Source organism: Pteropus alecto, unplaced genomic scaffold, assembly GCF_000325575.1.
Source record: "Pteropus alecto unplaced genomic scaffold, ASM32557v1 scaffold100, whole genome shotgun sequence".
Lineage (NCBI taxonomy): Eukaryota > Metazoa > Chordata > Mammalia > Chiroptera > Pteropodidae > Pteropus > Pteropus alecto.
Genome location: NW_006430723.1, coordinates 5,101,835 through 5,115,066, shown reverse-complemented (window position 1 = coordinate 5,115,066; position 13,232 = coordinate 5,101,835). Strand labels below are relative to the sequence as shown.

The 13,232-nt window shown below is 36.9% G+C and overlaps 1 protein-coding gene and 1 non-coding gene across 4 annotated transcripts in view; one reads left to right on the top strand and one right to left on the bottom strand.

The window, feature by feature from the left end:
- Positions 1 to 13,232, bottom strand: part of CTNNA2 (catenin alpha 2) — a 988,991-nt gene that overhangs the window by 870,767 nt on the left and 104,992 nt on the right. The gene's annotated exons all lie outside the window — the stretch shown is intronic.
- Positions 8,546 to 8,648, top strand: LOC112482977. The gene has a single exon (XR_003047462.1). It is a non-coding gene; the product is annotated as a U6 spliceosomal RNA (small nuclear RNA).

The following is a 13,232-nucleotide window of genomic DNA, read 5'->3' as shown; positions in this document are numbered from 1 at the left end:
TAAGAAAATGGGAAGAAAATTAATTTTTTAGCCCCCACAACATGTTGTCTGAAATCAACAGTACACATCTATACAAGCAATGCAGTCTGTTTTGCATATGAAAACAATTCTAGGTAAAGCAAATACATTTGTTCACAATTATTTAATTTTTTTAAAGCATATATTTTACTTGCTTTTGGTAGGGAGACTCAGAATATTGGCTGGACAGAACTAAAAAGTAAATAAAAAACTTCAGTAACAAACCCATACATCACAATTTTATGAGTAAGAACAAGCTTTTAGCAATTTATTTAACTTCTGAGATTTTCTTCTTGAAAAGTGTCAAACTGCATAAATATGAAAGGTGGTAACACAGATTATATGGTAATACCTTACTTAATTTCAGATTCTCCATGGGGTTAAGGGAGAAGCATGGGTTAGGATGCTAGCAGGCACTCGTCACTCACAACATAAAAAAGAAAATCTTACGAAAAGACGAGCCAGAGTAAAACGAGCTCCCTTACGAGAAGCCAAGGATCAAGCGCCTTGTTTCTTGGACAGTGTCTGATACACAGAAAATCTTTCAAGGATGGCCATCTCAAGGAATACCTTCAAATGACAAATACATTAATGCAGAGCATAATTCACTGCAGACATTCCCCTTTCCAGACATTCCTGGAAAAGGCCTTTTGAACCATCTGCCTCACCTTTCTGAGTTCTCACCACTCCTTCCACTGCTCTTTTTGCAAAGAGATGGTCCAGGATGATTTTCCGTTGTCCAACGGACCACCCCAACCCACCTTCTTTCCATGTGGCTTTAGCTTTCTCTTCACCCATACAGAACACTATTACCAACAAACTCTGTGAGGCTTTATTAGATGACAGATTAGCTTCTGTTGACAGGCAAATAAAGAAGTTGATGACTAATAGTGAATTTATTCATTTATCTCCATACATGTGTTGAGTCAGTTTACTTAACCTAAGCTTCAGTTTCATCATAGGTAAAACAAGGATGATAATGACCGTATGTAATTCATAGATCTATCCTCAGAATCAATAAAATAACTGCGTATGTAAAAAATGATGTTTTCTTTTTCTTCTATGCACTGATGACTGCCTAAGTTCCACTCTTGCTAATTCAAGATACCCACTGGGGTGGCAGCCAATAGAGCTCTCACTTGGAAAGATGCTTGAATAGAAAACTTTGGTGAAAAAGTGAGAGAAATGAAAAAAAGATAATTTTCTAAATTTCTTTACCATTTCAAGAATCAAGCCTGGGAAACCTAAATCATACTGTTTCATCCATGAGAAATAATAATACAGGCTAATGACCTAGCATTATTATTATCTCCCATGTACAGACACAGAAGCTGAGGTATAAAACAATTAAGAAAGTTGCCCAAGGTCACAAAATTTGAATCACAATGTTTGCTTTGCTGCTTCTAAAGAAGCAGCTCTGAACCATGCATCTCTGAACCATGGAGGAAGATAGAGATAGACAGTAATAGAAAAAAGGAGCCAGTCCTTCCTAGAGAATGAGAGGGGGAGGTGGGAAGAAGAGGGACACAAAGGAATGCTAATTAAGGGAGACACAAATGGCAAGTGTCTTGATACACATGTGGAGCTAATAGGAAATGTGGCTTCACTTCCTAGTGAGACAGGGCAGGTCCCAAATTCAGTTTCCTCCAGCCACCTTTGGTCATATATCGTGAAAACAGGATGCTGGCAGTGGCGCTGGGCCCGTAAGCAACAGAGCACCTTGGTAAAGCCAATAGAAAGATCCTTTGATGAGTTATTCTCGGTAAACAAAATTTTGCCCCCCTCATGTTACACTTGTGAATATGTTACATTACATGGTAAAGGGGACTTTGCAGATATAATTAAGGTTACTAATCACTGGATCTTAAAACAGGGAGATGATCCTGGATTATCCAGGTGGGTCTAATGTAAAGCTGAGGTTTTAAATAAGCTTTCTCCTGTCTATGAATAGAAGAAGAGACGAAAGAGATGCATCCAACAAGGATGTCAGATGAAGCAGAAGAGGAAGGCAGAGGAACTTGAAGCATGAGAAGGACTTGACCCACTGTTGCTATACAGAGCCACATGGAAAGCATGAAAAGGAACACAGGTAGATTCTGCGAGCTACGAGCAGGCCGTGGCTGACAGTCAACAAAGAAACGGAGACCTCAGCTCTACAACCACCAGCTACTGAATTTGGCCAAAAATCTGAACGAGATTGGAAGTGGATTGTTCCCCAGAGCCACCAGTAAAAAGACAGCTCCATCCACACCTTGTTTTCACCTTGTGAGATGCTAAGCAGAGGACAAGACTAAGCTCACCAGGGTATCTGACCCTAAGAGACCATGTGCTAATAAATTTACATTGTTTTCGGCTGCTAAGTTTATGGTAAATTTTTACAGCAGAAATAGAAAACGAAAAAAATAGAAAGGAAATATGTGTATGCATCACGAGCTTGAGGGCATATCCACGCACCAACTGTTGGGACCCATTCTAGAAGTTTCTAACTCCTTAGGTCTGGGATTGGCGTGAAAATTTGCTCCATTTTTGTTTTTGTTTTGGGGGATTTTTTTTTTTTTTTTTTTTTTTTTTTTTTTTTTTTTTTTTTGGCATTTGTAGTAAGTTCCCAGATGATGCTAATGCTACTAGTCCAGGAACCACACTTTAAGAATCACTGTTGCAAGCACAGACCACCAAGGCCCCATATGCCGGCAAGGCACCAGTTACCAGGGGGATGCAGAGTACCTCTGTGGAGACCCCAGGACCAGTGACAGTAACACCCTTCTTATTATTACAGTTATCACTTAACTGTTGTTGTTACTATATTTTCTGAAAGGCACCTATGCTTTTCGAGGGTCCAATGCCTTGAAGTGTTTCTCAATGGGGAAGTAGAATGCCATTTCAAAATCACCTGTGATTTTTAAACCCCAGCGTTCACCAGTTCCCAATATTCCTGAAAGTTCCAATAGCTCCCCCAAGACACCTTTTCTTGTCAGAATCACTGTCATAGTAGTGATCGATGTGAAGAATGTAAAGTAACAGTGGGAGAGAGTCACACCTCTCAGTTCACCAAAAGCAGAAATGGTCAAGAAATACATGCTAATGAGAAAATAAATGTTTCCCAAAAAACTGTGTTCCTAAAATATCTGAAATTTTTTGAGAGCTACAAAAATTTGTCTTCCAAATATTTTATCTAAAATACAATAGCACTTCTAATTTTTGTTGTTGAAAAAGGAAGTCACCTCTAATATCCAGGTACTGTATTATAAGAGGGGCTTTTTACTGGAGTTGAGGAGAGTATATGTGAACGTAGGCATCAGAGGCAGGAGTAAAAGATGAGAAACAAAAACAGAGAAAGAAGCATTTGATTATCCTTCAGATATCCCTAGGGAGCAAAGGGTACCCTGATTCTCACCAGAATATACTTCTGTGCAACAGAACCATGTATAAATGGAGGCAGGGGAGAGGGGTATTGGGCAATTTTCCTGATGGCACCCTGAGTATAGAAATGGCCTGGCCTACTGTCCTATTCATAAGTCCTGCTTCTTACTTTCCTCCATAATTTTGCTGAATTTAAGCTCATTTCCTCTCACTTTAATTTTAAAGAAGCAGTGTATTGCCCATCACTGTCTTCTACAAAAGAACCATTCAAAGCCACAGCTCAGTGAACTGAGGGGTGATCTAAATGCAAGTCGCACTGCAATTATAGGACGCATCATCATTTTTGAACGAAATTGAAGTGATGTGTAATTTCCAACTGTTTTGTGCTATTTGCAAAGGAAGGGGCGGAGCAATTATCTCTGCTACTATGAAAGCAAAGTTTAACACTACCTTCAGGTATTAAAATATCTGCAAGACCTCTATGTATGGTAAACTCATACCTTTAATAAAACACCCAAAGCAACACTGCTGAACAAAATGTCATTCTAATAATTTCAAAAGGCTATAATAACACTTCATGTCTAAGCATAAATACCTACCAAAAATTACCTTAATTTTTTTATAAAGCACATATTAAATAACTATAAAACTTATATACCCTCTTCGGAGCCTCTTATTCCTTCTATCCAACTAAACAAAACTTCAACAAAAACATATACGAAGAAACATCCACAGCCTCAAGACTTTCAGGATGACAAGTTTAGACTAATAATATACAGCCTAGAGCTTGCTGATTAAAAAAGAAATAACTATGTCTATATCTTACTGAAATGGGTTTTTATACTTACAATAGCATAATCATAAAATTTAAAACTATGTGCTAACTTAATAGAAATTCACTACTCCTAGAGAATGCTAATAGAAACTCAGTAATTTGAAATTCAAAATGAAAGCTAATATCTGTCAAATTCATTTCCTTGCTTTTCACTACATTCATAGCCTTATCATTTAAATTCATTTTGAAGCATAAACAGCCTCAATCTACTCCTAAATTATGGCTTGTTTTCCACTTGAGTATGAATATAAGTGATAACCAAGTAGGCAGTGCTTACTCTACATGTAACTTTAGATGTCCAAAGTTCCACCAGGATTCAGTTTTTCTAAACAATATACACTTGACTAAAAGTTAACATTGTTTTACTTGTTTGTTATCCTTCAACAACACTGCAATTCAGACTTGGGCAGTAAATTTCAAAAACTGAAAATAAGAACCGTTAATATTTCAGACAACATATTATGAGGAAATATCTCCATAGTCCAAAAATTAACTTCAAATTATTTAATAGGAACACAGCTTCTTTGGCAGTTAATTTATTTTGTGTCCTTCTAACCTCCTATAAATTAGAATTCCACATGCAATGACTCTAATGAACTCTAATCTTCACCAGAATTTCACATTTCATATTCAGATTACAGCAAAATAACTGCCAAATTGCTCCCTTATCTTTAACTCTTTAGTATAATTCAGTCCAAACTACTTATCTGAAACTCTTTTTCTAGCTAAACAACTGTTTAACTCTCTTCTCCTCTCCAACAAGTCTCAAGTCCTCTTGCAATAAGGCCACTTTCTGACCGTGGTCTATTGAATCCTATTTCTTTACATTAAGTCTTCTGCTTCGACAGGTTTGGATCACATTATAATACACGGTTCATGCCACCTCCCGAAGTCCCCAGCAGAAATACCCTCCTTTCCCTCCTCCAATATCCAAATACTGACATTCTCACTCTGTCTTCTCCATAATCCCTAAATTGCTACTGGATTACAGTCAGTAATAGAAGATTTCACTGTATTCTTAACTGGCTCATTGTTAAGAAATTGACATTTGTTTTACATAACTCACTAGATTATAAACTCGTTTGGCAAAAATCAAGTTTTAACTTCTTTTCTATCATCTATAGAATACAACAGAGTGCCAGGTTCTTCATAAATGTTTAAGTATGCACATATAAAATATGATTCAAATATTTATCTAATTCGAGTATCAATTTTTTCATCTTTTCAATAGTGGGATCCATTTCCTAGAGAATAATAGTTTGAAAAATATCTTTCAGACACATTTTAGATGTATTGTTTGTTCAGTACTTACAAGAGACCTAAAACAAATGATATCTTGATATAGTTTAGAGAACTCATTTATATTCAAGTTTCTTTTTATATATTTTTAAAAATATATAGTTTCACTACTTATTTTAAGTGGATCATTAGTTTTTATTTATTATGTTTTAAAATTAAGCATCATTTTTGTTCAGGAAAAAGTAACCTTGGGGCTTCCTTTAGCAAACTAGTGATTCACTGCTGAGTTAGGACCACATGAGAAACATTTTGCAAAGGATTGTACAAGCTCCGCAAGCTGGCCCACAGTCCCTCTTAGAACATCTTCTGTAACCTCATTGACCCAAATTGCCTTTTGTCCTAAAGGCCCAGTGACTTTTCTTTTCTCTGAATTCCATCAGCACAGCATTCTGTCTAATTAAAATGACTATCACATAATATTTAATTTAAATACAAATTGCCTGTGTTGCTTTCTATTTGTTTTATAGAAGTTTCGTCCTCTCTAAAACACTCAGGGGCAGGCACTCTGCCCCCTGTGCAGGATTTAATAAAAATGTTATGAGCATGCGTGGACTTGATTCTTTGCCAAGTTTCAAGTCTTTCTATTTGTTTTATAGAAGTTTCGTCCTCTCTAATGCCCCCTGTGCAGGATTTAATAAAAACGTTATGAGCATGCGTGGACTTGATTGTTTGCCAAGTTCAAGTCTCACAATCACATACACACACACACACACACACACACACACACACACACACACACACACAAATGACTAGTTAAAATTCACTATGCAGAAAGGAGATTTTCAACTCAGAATGTACCCCTTTAGATGCCACTTATCAGAAAAACAGAACAAAAAGGGGTTTTCCTCCCTCAGAGTACCTTCAATGAGCAGAGAAGTTAACCCCATATGCTCCAATTCCTTCTTAGTTCACTTACCCATGCATTCATTCATCTAGTGTATGTGTACTAACCACCAAATGTGTGGTTAGTACAGTGCTGTGGGAAATATCAAGGTGTACCAGACTGGCTTGATGCTGATTCATGAGTTAAGACTTGCTCTCGCTCATCAGTTTGTAAAAGCAGGAACCATCCAACAAGACAGGAGTGCTCAGAGGGTGAGTTCAGCTAGGAATGGGCATCTGTAGGACCCTTATCCTTCCATTTCAACAAGGCACTTAGATCAGGTGATAGAGAGGTAACCAACAGCACCAAATTTTGCATGTGTTGACAGAGTGATATTGTGCAAGAGAATAATCAATGCCCTTTGAATTGCTGCCAGAAAAATACTGAAAACAAAAATAAGCAAGATTATGAAAAAGCATTCAAGTAACCCCAGGATGGGAAGTCAAGAGGACAAAGTAATCATAATACTAAGATATGATATAAAGAAATAAAAACAGATATTTAGGTTAGAGCTATTTTAACTCATTAAGTGATTATAATAATACTTAGTACTTAAGGACTTATATTTTTTAAGTAAGCTCTAGTGGGTTATTATATTTTATTTTAAAAGTCAACGTTAAATCCACACATGTGCTGGTGATTTAATATGGAATTAAGTTGCAGAGACTCATAGAGAAATGATATAAACTTAATACCCCTGCCCCTTTTAGTTTCCCATCTTAAAGTGGTTTATGCATCCACCTGGTCTAACACAAACAAGTACTGCTGTGTGTCTGGTGACAGCTACAGTGAATAGGAGATGATTCACCTTCCTTGTGCTATCCTTGCTTCTTTCAACTGAAATACAAGACTTGAAAGGTCATAACACATTATAGCAATTATATCTGCTTAGGAGTCTTCTGTAGTGAGAATTGATAGTGCGGCACCAGTGGTACTCAGAAATACAATGTCCCCTAGTAAATCACCTTATTAAGCTTGTTGATATAAAAAATCATAAGTGAAAAAAGGAAACAATAACCCAGGTTTCCTTGGCTCATCTATGGAATTTATTTTAGGCTATGGGCCAAAAAAAATCCCCCAGGTGATAGTCTTTTGTAAATACAAATATAAAATGCACCAAAGCATTTAGAAATCACAAATGGGGCTCTATTAAATCTGTACATTTCGAGGCAGTAGTCCTTTCCATTTAGTTCATAATATTTACATTCACAACATTCATTGAGCATTCCTGGTCACTGGCCAAAGTTTATTATCATTATTGTTTTACAGATAAAGAAACTAAAGCGTAAGCACGTTACATCGCTTTGCTAAGGTTAATGGAATTCAACCAAGATTTGTTCAAATCTGTGTTTTTCCCAACATAGAATGCAACTTGTCTAAGTTAAGTATCTATTTTTCAGGTAGTGAGTCTCAGGGGGTACACAAGTTAAGGAAACACACAGCTTCAAGTAGCTTCACAGAAATGTGTGGAGAATAAATCTCTAATGGATTATTTAAGGTAACTAAAGCATTTGGGGACCATTCCTGATTTTTCAGTTTGTCAGAGAATATGAGACCTTTCTAACATACATCTCTCAGCACCACTCTCAGGATAAAAATGGACAGATAATGAATCTAATCTAATATGGCAATTCTCTGTTTCATACAAAGTAGAAAAACCTTCATCAGATAATTGAATACATGAGGGTATCAGCCATCTTCCTTCTGAAGTGACCTACATAAAACTTATCAGCATCTTTTTCCTCCCTCACCTCCTTTCTTTTGCCTTATTGGGGTTTGTTTCCTCTTTCCTACACCCCATCCTTTTCTGCCTCCTAAAGCATCAATAACAGTCTCTACTTTGTATCTTCAATTTATACCCCTTTTCTGGCTCCTTCCAGTCAAAGGAGAGTCTTGTCCAACTAAAAATACAAAACAAAACAACAACAACAACAAAAACCCTACCTTACTCCTATCTTGATGTCCTATGTCTCCCGTCCCCTTCATAGCCCGGCTACTTGAAAGGGTGGCCTATAATGCTTGCTCTATTTCCTCACTTCCTACCCATTCTCCATCCCTCAATAATCTAGCTACTGCCCTCACCATTCCACTGAAATTAGCCTTGCAATGTTACAAATAATCTCCCTGTTGCTTAATTCAATGGATGCCGTATGCATCGCCAGCTTATGTACTAAAACTGGAAAGATGTGGAGAAGATTATCATGGTCTCTGGGCAAGAATGACAAGCAAATGCATGCAGAGTCTCATATTTTTATAGCAGGAACTCATTTTGTTATATATAGATATATATCTACATATAGAGAATATATTTGCATATAGAAAAAGTCTGGAAAGATATATATCAAAATTTTAACAACAGTTATACTGAGTGGTGGGATTTAGAACAATTCTTAATTTATACATAATTATATATATGTGTTTTTCACCTTATGTATTTACATATGTGTGCACATGTATATACATATACATATATATTTGACTTACATAATGCTCACATATTCTTTACCTAAATAAAAATAAATACATCACCTCAAAATATCCAGCAGTCTCTTTTCACTTATTTGACCTCTCAGTGGTATTTGACAACATTAATATCGTTCTATATTTTTGGCTTTAAAGATACCACTTTTTCCTGTTCTTTCTCTACCCTCTTGGTATCTTGCTCTTAGTCATTGTGATGGTTTCCTTTTGCCCTCTTTGTTGGTACCCCAACTCCAGCATTGTCTCTTGTCCCTCTCTGCTCTACACACATTCTGGGTGGTCTCATTCGTATCAATGGCTTACATTATGCTGAAACTCCCAAATATATTTCTCTAGCTCGGAGCTAGATTCCAGCCTCCTATATGCAACCATTTACTAGGTTTCCAAACATCTCAAAACAACATGCTCGAAAGTGAATTCATCATATTTCATCCCAAACTGTCCAACTCTTGTATTTACAGGTTAATGAACAGACCACTATCTATCAAGCCCTGTCAGAAATGTAGGTGTCATTTTTTTTTTCCTTTCTCTTACCTCCAATACCAAAAAGCTCATCAAGTTTAATAAATTCTATCTCCAATTTTTCACAAACACCACTTCTTTTTTTCTCTATCAACACTGCCTTAATCAAGGCTCTCATCATTTCTTCCTTAGATTACTGAAACAGCCTCCTAACTGGTCATTTGCCTTCTCAGCCCTCTCTATTCCCTCTTCTGTTCTGCAGCCTTAGTGGGTTTTCTAAAATATGAATTACATTATGTCACTCTCTGTTGAAAAGGCTCTGATGAGTCCTATTGCCTAAAGATAAAGCTGCAATTATACTTACAATCCTCCAGTATAAACTTATTGCTCACCATTCACCCACCTTGCATCTGAAGTCTTTGTAAACTCTGGGTTTAGTGAACTGCTAGCTATTCTCCAAACATTTATTCTCCAAACCTATAAGCCTTTGCCCCTGTCACTCAACTCAGGCATCATTTCTTAACCTGCTCAGACCCACCCTTGCTCTCAGAGCACACCGTAATTCCTCTACTGCGCTATAAATCATACATTATTTTAATTGTTCATTCATTTGCCTCTTTCTCACTAGAATGCTGAGATCCTTGAGGACAAGACTAGAAATTTAATATTTTTGAATAAACACATAATCACATGATTGGCATAAAAGCGACAGCTGATCTGGTGTGAGGGAGATGTAAAACAAGTTCTCTTGAATAAATTTACCCATGAAACACTGCAGTGTCATTCTTCAGAAGTCACTAAAGTAAATATAGGTGCATCTCAGGGTATTTGTACAGCCCCAATACTGTCAGTTAAAGAGCTCAAAATTCAGGAAGAGCTCCAGGAAAAAAATTCAGAACTTGAATTAGAGCCATTCCCACTGACAAGCATAAGGCCTTCTGCGCAGTCACTTTGCTGTAGGAATGCCATGATGTGATGCAGGGGACATAGCACATGAAGTGGGAAAAAGAGTTTCTATCTTTATATCTTTACTTCCCAGCCGCCCAAATGATTCTCTTGGTAAATCACCTGTTTCATCTGAAATTGTAGGGCAGCACCTTTATGAGCCTTAAAAAACCAGATGATCTTCTGTACTCCCTTTAGTACTAAAGTAAATAATTATAATATTTCAATGCAAATGCTTTTCAACAGATTACTTTCAGTTTTTACAATACAAAACAGATGATATACTAACTATATATGATTCTCTTGGTGCTTATTTAAGAGGTTCCTGAAGGACTACCAAGTAATCCTTGTTAACCAAATTTAAATACTGTCCATCACACACTAGCATTACTGACCTCACAAAGGAGGGCAGGGCTCTATACCGGCTCTTCAGTACTGAAAAGAGATTTTTTTAGTAGTGGAATCAATGTGTAGAACCTTGGTCCACACTTCTCCCTATCCTCTGACCAAAGACAGGCGTGCATGAAATTCTTCCTTTGACTAGATGAGAAAGAGGAAAACAAATGGCCTCAAATAACATTGAAGGCAGAATTATATTTAAAGTGTAACATAATTAATAAGGAAAATACGGCACCACACAGACATCTTCCTCCACTAATCCCTCAAAGCCTGCTGTTCTTTCTCTTAAACATAACTTAAATAGGCTAAATCTGCCCACCTCCTGTCAATTCATTCAAATATTGTGTTTCCACAGGTTTGGGTTAGAACTGGATCCTTCTCTAACCCAAGAAAGGGAATCATAATTATTCTATGGCAATTATCATAATTGGAATTTATGCAACTAATTTATGCAACTATTGCAAGTGTTTCATAATCAAGAAATATATACCCTTAACTATAGTCGGCTGAAACATGAAAATTAAAGAAGAGGTTTAAATATATGTGAATTACATTTATAAAAACAATTTAAGAGATGTAAAACAAATCTATCCTAAGTAGAATATACCATATGTTCTAGAAATCATAATTTACCTAAAATTATTTCTACCAAGAGACTGCATAACAACTAGAAAAACCAACTGAGATACTGCTTCAGGTAAGACCAGGAGGAAGAAGGAGTAAATGAACCATTTTAGAAAATAACCAACCAGCACTTCAACTGTTAAGATTTGAGCCAATTTTTTTCTACTTTACAGAGAATACAAAGCAATAAGAGGAAGGCATTCGGATGCTCTGAACTTCACATGTCCCAAGTAATTTCCGTTTACTAAAGCCTTTCGTGTTTTTTGAGAGTTAAGATTTCTTGTATATTTATAGAACAAAACTACCTAAAGCTCTCCTAAATTTCCAAGAAAAAAATGCCACCAACTCATGGTCGCACTGCACAAACAAAAATTTTTGCTATGTAACAATCCCCTGGTTAAATCGCAAACATTGGTAAGGGCCTGCTGCCTGGGAGACATGAAGTGTGACTCCACAACACTGAGCAGTGGGAAAGTCATTTCGGCTTAGTGCCCAAGAATGAATGGTTCTACCCACACACACAAAAGAAATGTAAAATGTCCCTCTCATCGGTCTACAGGAAACTAATCCTAGCAGGCATATACCTGGCAGAGAGAATACACACAGGACTCCATACCTAAGAAGACAAGAGTTACTTGGTTGAGCAGGCAGACAAAAGCAAAATTAGAAGATAACACATAAAGCAGACAGCATTATGAGCATGGCATGTGGAAGAAAGGAAAAAACCAGCAAAATGACAGTGCTTAGAGGGAATGCTGAGAATACACACCAGAGAAACTCAGGGCCCTGATAAACTGCAAAACAAAACAAAACAAAAACTGCCATGGTACACACAAAACAGGATATCACGGCTTAGAAAAAAAGAACACAGCCAGGTCCCAGCCTGCACAATGAAAGATTTTAACCCGTTTTCAGAAAGGAAGAGTGGAACTTGTTATCCAAATATACAATAGATTACTGACACTTTATCTTTTCATGCGTGCAGTAAAATATACATAATTCTCGGTTTAGAGACAAACTCATTCATTTCCAAAAAGAACAAAAAAACTGCTTGTAGAAATAAGTTGAACCCCCACCCACACAGCATTGTTTAATATATGTAACTATAATCAGTGGCTCCTATGTCACCATCATAATCAAGGTTCTAATGCCTAAAGTAGCAAAAGTTAGGTAAGTGACACCACTTTTAACCTAGACTTTGAATTACACAGAATAATTCATAATAATTGGAGAAGTACAAACTATAGGCAAAAATAAAAGTCAGTTCATATTGTACACTAAATACAGCTTGGTGGATTTCATCATGCCAGACTATTTGCTATTAAGAGTTTTTCTTTAAAATTGGGATGAGCATGTACAATGTTTTAAACAACCTGTTTTGCTTGTTGTTTCTTTTACATTGTAGATCGGTTTTCAATGTTAACACATTTCTATGTGTAAATGCTGCATGGTAAGCTATTTTATTTCATTTCCTGCTCAGTTCTTTGTGGCTAGACATATACAGTGTCTCCTCATTGTTGTAAATATGCCTAAAAGTTAGTTCATAGAGGTGACTGACTGAGTTATGACATGGAGAGATCAATGCCATTGAAGGAATCTTTATTACTCACAGTTCCCAAAAGGAGAAGGCATGAGGTGCACTGCAGGGCCACATGGGGAAGCACCAGAGTCAGTCAGGAGGTAGAAAGGAGATGAGGAGAGAGCATGGCCCAGAGTTTTTACTGTGGTTTCCTGAGGCAGAAACAGGTGAGGCAGGATAGGTAAATCTGGGTAACTTCAGGACTGGACACTTTGAATAGTTTCAGTGGGCTGAAATATATGGGTGGTCCCTAGTTTTTTAATACCTGGCCCAAGGATGATTTACGGCAGGGAAAATACTGGCTTGGTGCATGACAGTTCAATGAAGGAGGTAGTGGCACATATGGG